The 10,865-nt window shown below is 38.9% G+C and overlaps 1 long non-coding RNA gene across 2 annotated transcripts; it reads left to right on the top strand.

Annotated features, from left to right (window-relative positions):
* On the top strand, positions 1-6,166 carry LOC115926024. Of its 2 annotated transcripts, XR_004064929.1 has the most exons (5): positions 1-205; positions 2,822-2,883; positions 3,899-4,039; positions 4,491-4,633; positions 4,884-6,166. It is a non-coding gene; the product is annotated as an uncharacterized LOC115926024 (long non-coding RNA). The 2 variants fall into 2 exon arrangements; XR_004064928.1 differs by lacking the exon at positions 1-205 and having other exon boundaries at positions 2,761-2,883.
* The last annotated feature ends 4,699 nt before the right edge of the window (positions 6,167-10,865 follow it).

The raw sequence follows: 10,865 nt of genomic DNA, 5'->3' as shown, positions 1-10,865 counted from the left end.
AAAAACCGTGGTAGTGTATGGAGATATATTCAATGTCCCTGTAATCCAATAAAAGGGACAAAAGTCTTCATGCCTTGGAAAGGCAGGAGATGGGAGGGAGTTGTCCTGTCAGTGGATGATGAGTCTGAGGAAAGTGATGATGACAGCATACCAGATCAACCAAGGCTTGACGTTGGAGATGTCGGTGTCGGTGTTAGAATGACAGGTAATGTATAATACTATTGATGAAACAGTGTTGGCCTACATACTATTCTGTTTGGTTTGATAATTACAATATGACAGCAATCATTGAACTGAAATGCTATTCAGTATCCAGGGGCGTCTCCAAAGGGGGGGGGGGGGACGCGACACCCCCCCCACCTGTCAGGATATTGTCGGTAAAATTGCGCTGCCCTCGTGAAAAAAGAGAAAAGTGGGAGGGGAAAAAAGTGAGGGAAAGAAAAGAAAAACAAGAAAAGGAAAAGAGAGGAAAGAAAGGGAAAAAAAGAGAAGAAAGAAAGAGAAAAAAGAAAAAGAGGGAGGAGAGGAAAAAAGAGAAAAGAAGGAGAAGACAGAAACAAACAAAAAAGGGGGAAACAAAAGAAACGCGGGTAAAGAGAGGAGAGAGAGGGGAGGTAAGAGCCTGAGAGAGGAGGAGTGGGAATAAAAGAAAGAGGGGGTTGTTGGGTGGAGTCGTCTCGTCGAGGGAGCAAGAAAGACATGAGTAAATATGTTACTGTGTCGGGTCAGCTGTGTCGGTATTCTTGCTCGATCCTCGTGTACTATATCAATGCAGAAGTTTGAAGTCGGTGAGGTTTATATTGTCGGTCGGCTACAAGTTTTTTTCCCTACGAAATGTGACTTTTTATCCGCTGCGATGACTTCGAGAGTGACTACGACTACAAAACTTGTATTTTCTAGAAGTTTCACTTTCCTATAATATCAGCTAAAGAAATCAGAGGTTTAAAATTTTCGGGGAAACTAAATTCAAACAAGGATAAAGAGTCAGCTATAGTACAACGAATCGTCTTCCTTTCTCTATATTTTGATGAAACGCCAACAATTCTGCGCTTTGCGCGAGAGGGAAAACTTAATTTAGACGAGTCGAGAACGGTAGAACGAATCGTCCTCTTTATCTAATAATTTAAGGAAACGTCTAAGCTTCCGCGATTTGCGCGGGAGGGGGGACAACCGAATTTAGAAAAGGATTAAGAGTCGAGAATAGTACAACGAATCGTCTGCTTTTCTCATAATTTAAGGAAACGTCAAAACTTCCGCGCGAAAGCGCAGGAGGAGGGAAACTGATTTCAGACAAATTAGGGTTAAGAGTCATGAACGGTACAACAAATTGTCTGCTTTATCTAATAATGTAAAGCCCCACTGTCCTACCTGTAGCTACTTGCTCCCTCTTTATAGAAAACTTCCCCAATCGGTGCCTGTTGGTCCCCCATGATCCTCTTTTTCTTATGTTAGTTGAGAGTTAATGAAATAGCCACCTCTCAGTGACCTCGCTGTGTGGTCTAATCCCTTCTGGCCCAGTAGTATTGACGGTCTTTAAGGAAATGTCAAAGCTTCCGCGCTTCGCGCGAGAGTGGGAAACTGAATTCAGACAAATAGGTCTTATAAAGAGTAGAAAACGGTACAACAAATCATCTGCTTTCTCTAAAAATTAAAGGAAACTTCAAAGCTTTCGCGCTTTGCGCGAGAGGGGGAAACTGAATTCAGACAAATAGGGCTTATTACGGAGTCGAAAACGGTACAACTAATCGTCTGTTTTCTCGAATAATTTAAGGGAACGTCTAAGCTTCCGCGCTTCGCGCGAGAGGGGAAAACTGAATTCAGATAAGGATTAAGAGTCGCAAACGCCGGGTACAACAAATCGTCTGCTTTCTCTATTAATTTAAGGAAATGTCAAAGCTTTCGCACTTCGCGTTAAAGGAGGAAACTGAATTCAGATAATTAGGGCTTATTAAGAGTAAAAAACGCCCAACTATTCGTCTTCTTTCTCTAATAATTTAATGAAACTTCAAAACTACCAAGCTTCACGCGAGCGGGGGAAACTTCATTCAAACAAGGATTAAGAGTCGAGCATATCAACGAATCGTCTACTTTCTCTAATAATTAAATGAAACATCAAAACTTCGGCGCTTCGCGCGGGAGGGGGAGAACTGAATTCAGATAAGGATTAAGAGTCGAGAACAGTACACCGAATCGTCTGCTTTTCTCATAATTTAATGAAACGTCAAAGCTTCCGCGGAAGGTGGAGAAACTGAATTCAGACACGGATTAACAGTCGAGGATGGTACAATAAATTGTCATATTTTCTTAATAATTTAAGGAAACGTCTAAGCTTTCTAAGGCGTATCACCCACCCCCAATTAAAAATGATACGCTTGCCCACTACCCCCCCTCCCTAAAAAGTGCTACGGTGTGTCTGCGTGCTCCCAAATCCGTACGGAGGCGGTACTCACCACGTACCGATACCCAAATTTTGCACACGTTTTTGCACGTAGACAGCACGCACTTGCAAGTACGGCGGGATGTGACCACCGAATTAGTTGACGAAATAATTCGTATATTTATGTCGTCGAGGAAAATGACCATTTGCGCATACACAAGTACTATAGATAGTTCATATGAAAAAAAACTTTTAAAATTTTTACCCCAGGTTTATAGGGTTAAATTTGTAGATATTGGGACATTTAATTTTGTCGGTAATTGGTGGCTAGTTTTGTCGGTAATCGTTGGCCTCTACACCCCCCCCCCACTGAAGAAGGTCTAGCGACGCCCCTGACAGTATCATGATTTCTAAATGAATATTTCTGAATTATTTTCATTGTAGACCATGGACCTCTACCAGATCAACCAAGGCTTGACGTTGGAGATGTCGGGTCACAATGACAGGTAATGTATGATACTATTGATGAAACAGTGTTGGACTACATACTATTCTGTTTGGTTTGATAACAATATGACAGCAATCATTGAACTGAAATGCTATACAGTATCATGATGTCTAAATGAATATTTCTGAATTATTTTCATTGTACATCATGGACCTCTACCAGATCAACCAAGTGTCGGTAGGCTTTATGATGGAGATGTAAAGCAATGAAAAGTAATGTCACGAAGAAACATTGTTGGCTTACATACTTTCCAAAATTATTTGATGATCATTGTTAGCTTTTATTCATATGCAGTAAGTGTCATTTTAAAAAAAGTTTTCATCAAATTTTCAATTTAGTAAAGTTAAATATATCGTCAGTGGGGTGACAAAACCTTGTATCTCAATTTGTGTACCTAATGGCCTACGACACCACCTGATAAATCCATGGAACGCCTTCTCTGTTTTTTTACAAATTCCACAAACACCCTTAAACTAAACCTCGTAACTTTAACCCCCTTTGAAGCTGCACTGACAAAACCTCGTAACATAAGATACGTAATCCCTTTTTCTCGTAACTCACACACGGCCTAACAGTACCGAAGTTAGTGTATTCAAATCCTCGTAACTTATTCAACCAAATACTCATTCAGAGTTGAAAGTAAGAACTCGTATCTCAATTTGAATAAAAACTAAAAACTTGTATCTCAATGTAGATAAACGCAAAAACCTTGTAACTCACTTTTAAATATAAAAACTATTATTTTACTGTATTTCAACAATGACATTACAAATTGTATAAATATTCCAGTTTTAAAAAGAAAAGACGGTGTCACAGCACTAAATTTGTTGAGACAGGAAAGTTTTTTCGCTCTCCTGAAAATTCATGATTTTTGAGATACAAGGTTTTGTCACCCCAACGATGATATTAGTTATTTAGTCCTATTAATAAACCAGACTGAGATAGTTGATGAAGTGATATTCAAGTTTTTCTTTGTTTTCTATATTTTTGTAACGTTCTCTTTTTATTCATAGACATGCCTCATTGAAGTTCAAATGTGTCAACATTTCATATGTTTACATGAAGTGTTTAGTACATGCTCCCAGTGTCTTGTTTCCCTGTGTGAACACCACTTCAAAGAGGACAACCCATGTGCAAACCACAATAACTATGCTGTAAGTTAAACTAGCGTTATGTTGATTTCACTAAAAATGCCTTATAAATTATCGTAAAGCCCTTATACAGTATTGATATGGTCAAAAAGAAGTTATAAATCCATGATAATTGTTACATTATTCCTTAAGCTGTTTCTGCTAGTTTGCTTGCATTTTTTGAAGATGTTGCAATAGTTAAAAGTATCTGCCCCCCCTGATAATTGTTTAAAATCACAAAAACAATAAAACCGTTAACTTTAAAGTCATTGCTGCCATGACAATTTCAGGATATGTTCAAAAAGTTCTCAAAAAAGAATGTAAGTGGCACTCCCCTGGTTATGGGTACCGGTATATTTAAGTTTTGACTGCGGCAAAGCTGAAAGATGAAGGTATCATGCTTACTATATTACAAAATATTACAGTGCTCTCTTTATAATATTATTCCTGGCTTTACATATTTTTACTACCATAGCATCTACTTCAAATTCCGGAGAGGTTTTCAGAAGATCATCCAGCAATCGACACAGTTCTGGAATTGATGACGGTTGTTCCCTTAGCAATCGAAGTGCAGGAGACAGTTGACATAGTTTCAAGTTATCCAAGCAGACAGTGAAGGTAGTGCTGAAAAATATTAATGTCTCAAATGTCACCAATTTGAGTTTGTAGTTTACAGTGGGCATTGTCTTTAGGAATTATAAGTCAGTTTGTTGCAATTATGCTGTTGCAGACACCTCTACAATATTCATTAATCAAAACAACAACCTCTTAAGCTAACTTTTGAACCATTTATTTCTCCTACAATATTTACTTCAAAAATGGGTTTTACATTTCTATGTCATAAAGTTTACTCTTGTGTACTTTACAGAGAGTGGCTTCTACACAGAGATATTGGAGAACGTCCTGAACAAAGTGAGGTAAAAGTCTGAAGCTTTAAAATGGTTGCCTGTTACAAATTCTGCCAAGGGAGTGGAGAATTTTCTTTGAAAAAGATAAATGTATTTTTGTTGTACCAGAAAATGGCTGGTGTACATCTCTTTAGACAGAGTAAATGGAATAATTGCTCTGCTTCCCTCTGATGGAGGGGTTCTGGGATAAATGACCATGCAGACGTACTGCAATTCTCTTCTTTCTCCTCCCATCTCTCTTTCTCTCTCTCTCTCTTTCACTCCCTTATTTCTTGATGATGGCTGGGTTTAAAGGTGGGGTAAGGGGAGAGAGTGAATGTATTGGTTCATTAAATCAAGGCAAGAGAGGAGAAGCAAAAGGAGAGAAGCATGTCAGTCAGATTGCAAGGTTACAGTCATTTACATTGACTTGCTGCAGTGTTGACTCCTTCATCCTTCACCAGTACTTTTACTTTTATAGAATTTTGCACTCTGTACAGTTCAAAGCATGAATATGTTAAACTAATATTTTGTCCACCACTTTTATATTTTTTATTCTAATACAGAATAAGAGAGCCAGGAAACGTATTGCAGATCCCAACAGCTGCTAAAGTTTCACTTATTGTCATACTTTTTTGTATCGCCTTTGATAATGCTGAAATATTTTTGAAGTATTTTCTCTTTTGTTAACTTACTGCACAGTACGTTAACTGCAGAATACACAAAGTTCTTTTAAGAGCTACCATATTGTACTTTCTGCCATAAACGTGTGCTACAGTTTCACTTATTGTCATACTTTTTTTTTATATCGCCTTTGATAATGCTGAAATATTGTTCAAGTATTTTCTCGTATGTTAACCTACTGCACAGTACGTTAACTGCAGAATACACAAAGTTATTTTAAGAGCTACCATGTTGTAATTTCTGCCATGAACATGTGCTACAGTTTCACTTATTGTCATACAATTTTGTTTATTTGCCTTTGATAATGCTGATATATTGTTCAAGTATTTTCTCTTTTGTAAACTTACTGCACAGTTTTTAAAACTATGGTACAAAAGCTCACTAGAGCTAGAACAGATTCAACGCAGAATACAAAACTTTCTTTTGAGAGCTACCATGTTGTTCTTTCTGCCATGAGCATGTGCTACAGATAAGTTCCAATTTTTATATTTAATCATGATTCATTATGATTGATCAATTTTGAATGATTGTACATGGAATTGTAAAATGAACTGTACAAAAGGATTCCAGTTATATTGCAAAGAAATAAATTCAGTCATTACCATGACAGAAGTGTTCATCTTAACATTTGATTGCTTTGTGCTATTTAGCGTTTATTCTTATATAGTTACATTTGTTCATGGGAAAAATGTGTCCGAGAGAGTAATGTACTAGAATGGAAATGACTAATGCGACAAGAAGATAGACACGCAACTGCAAAAGAGGGGTAACAAACGATTATGAGATGTGTTTAATGGAGAAAGAAAAAGAGAGAAAGACAGAGAGATCGATAGAAATAGAGAGAGAGAGAGAGTGAGGGGATGTTCTTGTTTGCATGAGAGAGAGAGAGACAGAAAGAGAAAGAATTGAGAAGAAATTGTACATAGTGCTTGGTGTGCCCCCCAAAAAAAGTATACAAATATACTTTTGATTATTGACAACAATATCCAATCAAACTTAAATCACATATGAAGCACAACGTACAGTATACAGTTGTAGACATAAAGGGCATTCTGTAACAAATTGATGCATTTCCTGCATTCTGTGAAGGATTAAAGATAAATATCAGGATGGGGCAGAGTGATGTGATCAGTGTAATTTTATTTTTTACTCTATTACTCTTTGAATGTATTGACCTCTTTGTATAGAGATACGAATAAGAGGAAATATAATAGAGTTCGAAATCATGGGAATAAATTCCGGAAATCAGCATAAAGTAATTATTACTATTTGAAATTCCAAATAGGTTTAAGGAAACATGAAAAATACCTTGGATACTATAAGCGATGTACTTGGTTAATGCATTAAGAATTACCCTTGCATAATAATCAATAAATTGCCGTGATACATTATGATTTAAAATAAATTGCTGATAAATTTAATGAGTTTTTTGTAAATATTGGAAGCGAAATCCGTAAAGCATAACCTAATACTATTAATTAATGCTAAAACAAAAGCAAACGAAAAATCAAATTTGATATTTTATCATCACAAACAATTGCATGCGTCTGCTTTTTATTTCAGAAAGTCTGAATGACAACACGCTCCATCCGGGCTACACCATGCGCGTTACGCCCTTTTACAAGCTTTACGCGCCGAAGCGTATCTATTTTACTCAAAGCAGAAGGGCGTTACGCGGCATGCGCCCTTTAGCATGAAAGAAGATGCGCAATAATGCGTTAAGCAGAAGGGCGTTAGCACTAAATCGCCTCAAACTTTTATAAAAATGACTTATTTCCGGGAAAAAATGTCTTGTCGTGTTCTGCTTTAACATTTCTATTAGTCTTTTAAGTTTTAAACCAAATTTCGGGACGGAAAGCAGTTTAAATATAAAACAAATCTTTAAATGCGAATAACTCGAAAAGTAGTTTTCGAGTCGATCGCGCGCTAACGCCCTTCTGCCAGCCGTGCGACGAAGTCTCCATGTTCGACAAGAAATCATGGCCTATCGGAATGGCCAACAGACTCTTTGGTGTAATTCCTTGTTTATTAGATGAACTAGTTGTAGACAAAATGATAGTAATTATGAATTTGGATTTTAACTCGCCCCTTTGAGGTTACGTCAGAAATATAAAATTCGCATACCTGTATAAAAAGGTCATGACTTAAAATATATATTTATATGAAAGGATTCCAAAAATTGCAAAAGAAAAAGAGGTAGAACATATATGGTGGCGACTTTGGATTGAAAATATTTCACATCAAAATCCTCCTCCCCCCCCCCCCCCCCCCCCCCCCTCCCTGGATGGCTCTTTGCTGGAAGAAATTAGTCGCATACCACTCCACGCACAGTACAGAGCAAGAAGTTCAAGCAATGGCATGGCCTAATACTTGTAGGCAATCTCATTGTCATAAAAGTAAGAGGGGTTACTATGGTGGCCCTGAAGGGACATCGCGAATAGACTAAATCGTGAAAAATATGCGATAAAATTCACGATATCGTCAATTTTATCGCATATTTTTCACGAAGAAATTCACGAATTGACGATATCGTGAACTTTATCGTGAACTTTTCACAATGAAATTGACGATATCGTGAATTTTATCGTGAAAAGTTCACGATATAAAGTTCACGATATCGTCAATTTTATCGTGTACTCTATCGTGTACTCTATCGTGTACTCTATCGTGTACTCTCCTGACGGGCGCTTCGTAAACAAAACCAGCCCTAGCTGGGGGAGACAGAGAGAAGGAAAAAAGGGAAAGGGAAAGAGAAGATAAAAGGAAAGAAAGAATAATAAGAAGAAAAGAGGGAAACGGGGGGGGGGGGCGAAGGGCTCTTGCCTCCTCCTCACTACCCCCCCCCCCCGCCAAAAAATAAATAAGGAGAGAGAGAAGTGAAAGGGAAAGGGAAAGAAAATATAAAAGGAAAGAAAGAAGAGGAAGAAGGAAAGAGGGAAACGGGGGAAGGGCGAAAGGCTCTTACCTCCCCCCCCCCCCCCCGCCAAAAAAATAAATAAGAGAGAGAGAGAGAGAGAGAAGGGAAAGGGAAAGAAAGAAGAGGAATAAGAGGGAAACAGGGGAAGGGCGAAGGGCTCTTGCCTCCTCCCCCCCCCCCCCGCCAAAAATAAATAAGAGAGAGAAGGGAAAGGGAAAAAAAATATAAAAGGAAAGAAAGAAGAGGAATAAGAAGGAAAGAGGGAAACGGGGGAAGGGCGAAGGGCTCTTGCCTCCTCCCTCCCCAACCCCCCGCCAAAAAAATAAATAAGAGATAGAGAGAGAAGGGAAAGGGAAAGAGAATAAAAAAGGAAAGGAAGAAGAATAAGAAGAAAAGAGGGGCTCTTGCCTCCTCCCCCCTCCCGCGCCAACAAATAAATAGGAGAGAGAGAGAGAGATAGAGAGAAGGGAAAGGGAAAGGGAAAGGGAAAGAAAATATAAAAGGAAAGAAAGAAGAAGAAGACGGAAAGAGGGAAACGGGGGAAGGGCGAAAGGCTCTTACCTCCCCCTCCCTCCTCCCGCCATAAAGGGAAAGAGAAGGGAGAGGGAAAGAAAATATAAAAGGAAAGAAAGAAGAGGAAAAAGAATAAGAAAAGAGGGAAACAGGGGCGAAGGGCTCTTGCCTCCTTTCTTTTCTTTCTTTTCCTTTCTTTCCTATTCTCCCTCTTTTTCGTTTTTCTCTTTCTTTCTTCTCTATCCCTTTCCTTCTCTCTCTCTCTCTTATTTATTTTTTGGCGGGGGGCGGGGGGACGAGGCAAAAGCCCTTTGCCCCCGTTTCCCTCTTTTCTTCTTCTTCCTCTTCTTTCTTTCCTTTTATCTTCTCTTTCCCTTTCCCTTTCCCTTCTCTCTCTCTCTCTCTCTGATTTATTTTTTGGCGGGGGGGGGGGGGGAGGGGGGGCAAGAGTCCTTCGCCCTTCCCCCGTTTTCCTCTTTTCTTCTTCTTCCTCTTTCTTTCCTTTTATCTTCTCTTTCCCTTTCCCTTTCCCTTCTCTCTCTCTCTCTGATTTATTTTTTTGGCGGGGAGGGGGGGGGGGGAGTGAGGAGGAGGCAAGAGCCCTTCGCCCCCCCCCCGTTTCCCTCTTTTCTTCTTATTATTCTTTCTTTCCTTTTATCTTCTCTTTCCCTTTCCCTTTTTTCCTTCTCTCTGTCTCCCCCAGCTAGGGCTGGTTTTGTTTACGAAGCGCCCGTCAGGAGAGTACACGATAGAGTACACGATAGAGTACACGATAAAATTGACGATATCGTGAACTTTATATCGTGAACTTTTCACGATAAAATTCACGATATCGTCAATTTCATCGTGAAAAGTTCACGATAAAGTTCACGATATCGTCAATTTCGTGAATTTCTTCGTGAAAAATATGCGATAAAATTGACGATATCGTGAATTTTATCGCATATTTTTCACGATTTAGTCTATTCGCGATGTCCCTTCAGGGCCACCATAGGTTACAGCATAGAGATATAAGAAGAGATCTCCATGGTTACAGTACGTGATTACATTTCCCAGACATGTTTTGACAGTTCTTATCTAAGATATATGACACGCCCCAGCCAGCTGAAACCAAGAAGTTACAGGGCTTGTATAGTCTGCCAATTCAGACGTCATACCACTTGGAATACCTCAGGAGAATAAATGACAACTGAAAACAAACAAACATTTGCTTTCAAAAAATAAACTTGCAAATTATTATTTAGCCAATGAGAAGACCTTTTTCGAGTCGAAGACAGTTTCATTATGATTTGGATATACAGTAGCACTCCGATAAACTTTTAAAGAAATTAGTCTCAAAGCTGATTATCGATTGGCACAGGCTTGCACCGCCCACCAACGTACGCCCAAGCAGTGTGTTGGACATGAGCTGAGCACATGGTTTTTTTTGTGTGTGGATATAGCGTTGGGTTCAGTTGTGATGACCTAGAAATTCTATCATAACTCCGTCATGTGTGTTCGGATGTAGATTTAGTAGAAATTATTTTGTCGCGATAATCAACGCACAGTTGTAGCAAGGTAACTTCTTGGTTGTAGTGGAAATTATTTTAACTCTGTCATTAATGCAAGGGTCACTCTGTGGCCTGGACCCACCCTCCTCAGGTCATCACCTTTCTTCACCTGAGCCAATTATTTGTAACCTCAGGGTTTCACCATCACTTCATGTGCTTTACAAAAAACAAAGGCAAAGCATCACTCTTATCAGCAAATGTGTTAGTCCAGGCTTCACCCTTTGAATTATTTGCATAGGTGATGCTTCACTTTTGTCAGTTTTACATAGGTGAGGCTTCACTTGTGTCAGTTTTCCATA

Source organism: Strongylocentrotus purpuratus, unplaced genomic scaffold (assembly GCF_000002235.5).
Source record: "Strongylocentrotus purpuratus isolate Spur 01 unplaced genomic scaffold, Spur_5.0 spur5_scaffold_19, whole genome shotgun sequence".
NCBI lineage: Eukaryota > Metazoa > Echinodermata > Echinoidea > Camarodonta > Strongylocentrotidae > Strongylocentrotus > Strongylocentrotus purpuratus.
The sequence above is the reverse complement of the archived record's forward strand: the minus strand, read 5'-3'. Positions and strand labels throughout refer to the sequence as shown.